Source organism: Lycorma delicatula, chromosome 1 (assembly GCF_047948215.1).
Source record: "Lycorma delicatula isolate Av1 chromosome 1, ASM4794821v1, whole genome shotgun sequence".
Taxonomy (NCBI): Eukaryota; Metazoa; Arthropoda; class Insecta; order Hemiptera; family Fulgoridae; genus Lycorma; species Lycorma delicatula.
Window position 1 is genome coordinate 197,389,224 of NC_134455.1, and position 4,700 is coordinate 197,393,923.

Here is a 4,700-nt window from a genome sequence, read left to right on the forward strand (position 1 = left end):
TACGATCAGCTGATTTGTAATTAAATGATGAAAATGTAAACAAACATAATTCGAGATTGTTACGAACATTCTAGATCAGTTTTAAACATTATTTAATAAAAATAAACTCTATCACCAAAACTATTACCGAAAAATAATAATAATTAAATTATAACGATTTTTTAGAAAATTTCTTACGTTGGCAATGCACGTAGGAATCTAAATCCTCTAAGCGAATTTTAAAAAACTCAAAAACCCCATTGTTTCTAAATTCGAGTCAAATTATTTTTACGTATTCTAAAGCCTTATTCACAAAATAAAATTCCCAATTTCGTTAATTATTTTGTAATCTTGTTGAGGAACTATTTTTACATATATGGTTTTTTATATATACTTTTGCAATAAAAACTTTTAGCGCACGCTCGGAAGCAGGCGATCTGCTACGTCTTTTATTTTGAAACCTTTTTATATTTTAAAGACGTAGATTTCGCATTTTGGAGACTTTGCAATGCTTTTTTTATAGGAATGAGATTTTTGGCATTTTATCTTATTTTAAGAAAAAATAAAAGATAAAAAAAGGAAATTAAAATCAAGCTAAAAAAATATAAGTGACGAACAAAAAGGCACACTAAAATGTACAAAATTACAGTTTTCAATCCTTAGATTTTAATTCTGAAGTTGGCACCAAATTAAAGGATAGTAATAATAGCTTGTTTAATTTTTTGTACATTTGATTTCTCAGCCCACTGGTTTAGTGGTTGACTTGCCATCACAAACCAGTTGTTTAACAGCTGATTTTTCAAGTCAAAAAGGCTCTGAGAGTTAAATCCTAGTAAAAGTTAGTTGCTTTTATGTGGATTTGAATACTAAACAGTAATCCACAGAGTTGGTCTAGTGGTGAACTCGTCATTGCAAATCAGCTGATTTTGAAATCGAGAGTTCTAAGGTTTAAATCCTACTAAAAGCAGTTACTTTTATACGGATTTGAATACTAGTTTGTGGATACCAGTGTTCTTGGGTAGTAGGGTTAAACACACATCTGGGGAATGGTCGACCTGAGACTGTACAAGACTACATTTCATTTACAATCATACATATCATGTTCATTCATCCTCTGAAGTAAGGAAAAAAGAATACTAAACAATACCAGTGTACGACGTCTGTTAAAAAAGTAATATAACTTTTTTAATTACACGCCGACGGAGATATCAGTGACGTGTGGTTGGCAGCATTGTGTTTGGCATAACCTTCTCTGTAACTGCATGTTCTTGGATTGATGATATCTCATTTAGTTTTCGTGTTGTTATTTGAGTGCAACATGTTTAAGTGTTAGTAGCGATTTTTTGATGATTGAATTTTTGTCTCAATTTCATAGTCGTAAACCTAGCTTTCGTCTCCCGTTACAATCCTTTGCATGAATGTTTCATCATTATCAGCCTGTTCAAGGAGTTGCTGGTAATTGTCCACTCAATGTTCTTTCTGCTGTTTGGTCATCAAATGAGGAACAAACTTTGTTACAACTCGATGCATTTTTAATTTTTCAGTCAAAATGTCATGGTGTGATCCAATCAAGATACTAACCCTTTCTGCAAGTACTCTGACAGTCAATGCCGGTAATTTGCACACACAAGATCATTGATTTTCTGAACGTGTGTATCATCAGTTGAAGTCAAAGGCCTTCTTGGTTGAGGGTCATCTTCAATTGACTGACGACCACTTTTAAATTGTGAAAACTATTCGCAGCATTGCGTATGACCTGGAGCATCATTTGAAGTGATCTTCAGCTCATAAATGATCAGCATTAAGACAAGTACAGATTACAAATGTTTTTAAAGGTATATTTTGATTAGTGACTGTTATTAAGTTTTATTCTGTTGAACATACTGTAATTATTTCACTTTATTGTCATTTTTTTAAAATGTTTTTTATAATACAGTAACTTTTCAGTTCCTCTTAAATATGTTTTTTGCAAGTTTTTAAAAAAATTTTTATAAAGCAGAAGGATGGTAAACAGTATAAACAGTAGGGTAGTAAATTTTAATTTCTTTCAGGTAAGTTTTGTAATTCTGTAATTTCTAATTCTTTTATTAGCAAATATTTACTTATTGGATTTTTTTATTACATATTACTGTTCTGTTTTTTATTAATCTGTATGTTTTTTCTTGGTATCTTTTTAATTTTATTGAAATACATTTATTTTTGTATATTTTCATTTTTTTTATTTGTGTGATACCCATTAAATATCTGGGTCAAGAAACAATGTACAATAGAAAACAAAAAGGAAGACTATTAAATAGATAGATGAATGATGTGGAGCGTGACTTGAGGACGCTTGGCATTTTCAGTTGTAGAAGACAGGCAGAGGATTAAAATAGATGGTGGATCTATGAGAATTCGCATATCTTTTTCTGAAGGGTGTAATATTTGTTCCATCTGCCAACAGACTCTATTCTTGCAATCTAGAACCGACAACTTAACCTGCTGTTTCATTGGCCTAAGTCATGTACCAAATCATTTAATTCTTTCTGATGGATAAGATGAGGTTTATGGGATATCTGAGAATTGTAACTGGGATCACAAGTGTTCCCAGAGATCTACATTTTCATCAGTTTATGTATCGCTTCTGTCACTATCTCTGCAAATTAATATCATTCTTCTTCATTGATGGAGTTGTATCTGTAAGCCTTCTTCAAAAGGAACCTGTCTAAGAGCACATGACACATTCACACATTTAATCTTTTGTTTTTGAATATCCTGTTTTTGTTCACAAGACAAAGCATTCATCAAAATGACTGTTAGGCTCACAAGCCACTAGGAACTTCTGTTTTCTTTCATTTACTTAAATCGTCACATTATTGATACATTGTTGACCACTGTAACTAACATCTTAATAAGTTCTCCTCTTAAGAATAAATTGAATATAACATAGTTTAAAAAGTAAATAAAAAAAATAGATCAAAAGAACTAAATATTAACAATGGTAAATGTAATTAAACAGATGAACAAGCAAATAAAACAAACTGGTTAAAAATTACATCACTGCAGAATTCAGCTAAATTTTACTTACGAAAAATTGCTTTTTCTTTTCAAAGAAAAATGTATGAGCACATTTCAATGACATATACATCCTCTGTTTGTTCAATAAAAACCTCCCTTAGAAAATTTTCTCAGTTGAATCATAGCTGATGTTAATAGTATTAGCTATTAATGTTAATGGTGAATTTTTTTTTTTGAGTTATGAAGGCACGTATAAGGACATACTTATAACGAGTATTATATTTGAAAAGTGTTATTCATTTATTGCATTATCATTAAGTACTGTATAGTTCGTAATTTTCATTATTATTATTATATATATATATATATATATATATATATATGTATAAAAGATCATTGTAATTTTTATGTGGAATATAATTATCTTACTGTACTGAAAGTACAGTGAGTTTTGAAAATGGAGTATATCAGTAATGCACCAACATATGATTTAATTATGATGAAGATAAAAAAGGTAGATAATTGTACTGTATACAAAAATTAGTAATTTTCAATTTTATTCATAAAAAAAAAGTATTGTATTCTTGTTTTTAAGTACATAAGAGTTAATGTTAATTTATATGTTTCTATGATGTGATTATCTGCCAACCTTCTTGGTGGGTGGAAACTTCCTCATGTCTGCTAGTCCTATGGGACTAGCAGACATATAGTACCTGATCAGGTTTAGCATTTCTCATATGGTACAGAATTCTTGTATCATGTTAATAAGTAACTGTTTTCAGAAATCAACCAATTTCCTGCGAAGAAATTAAATATACATAATTTTGTGTTATCATGGAGTGCTTGATAAGTGCTATATTGATTGGAATGAACATAAGAAAATGAGTTAATTGTATCTTTGTTACAAGCTGCAGCTTTTATGACTGAAAGTATTGTGACCAATATTTATAAAAATTACTTTAAAGTTGTTTGGCTTATCGTTAAAAATTAACACTTTTATTTACTTTTTATCACATTATTAGTTGATATATATAAAAATACTAATAATTATGAATAAAAAGCCAATATTTATTGTATACAACTGGTCAGGGCTCACTTTGCTTGCCTGGACAGGGGGCTTTATCCCTTAGACACAGACACAGTCATTATCCTCATTGTTGATAGAATAATAAATATTTTACAGATATTAATTTAAAAAATTAATCTTTCTTTAATGAATATCTTTAATTTACAAATTCATTTCAATGGGGATAGCACCTTGATCTGTGGCTTAAAACCTTCTCTGGGATAACACAAATTTATCCTGAAAACTTGAAAGCCATTGTTTGGCTGGTTCTTGTGTGATGCTGTTGCAAGCAAATAAAGTTTCTCATATACATGAGAAAGTTTGTTTCTTTTATACATGTACGAGGTCTGCAAAAAAAGTAATGAGACTAGTTTTTTTTTGACAGCCGAAGTGGCAACACTATAAAGTTCTAGTTAACATATGGTTATATGAACAGATGATATATATTAGGTATTAATATTTTTACTCTGTTACCACATGAGACGTAAACAAACTTTCATGAAATGAGTTTTTGTTGTGCGTTAGAAAAATGAGTGATACTAATATTGAGCAACATTGTGCAATAAAATTTTGTGTTAAACTTGGTAAGAATGCTACTGAAACTTTTAAAATTGAAAAGGGCATATGGAGATCATTCTCTGACATGAGTCCAAGTTTT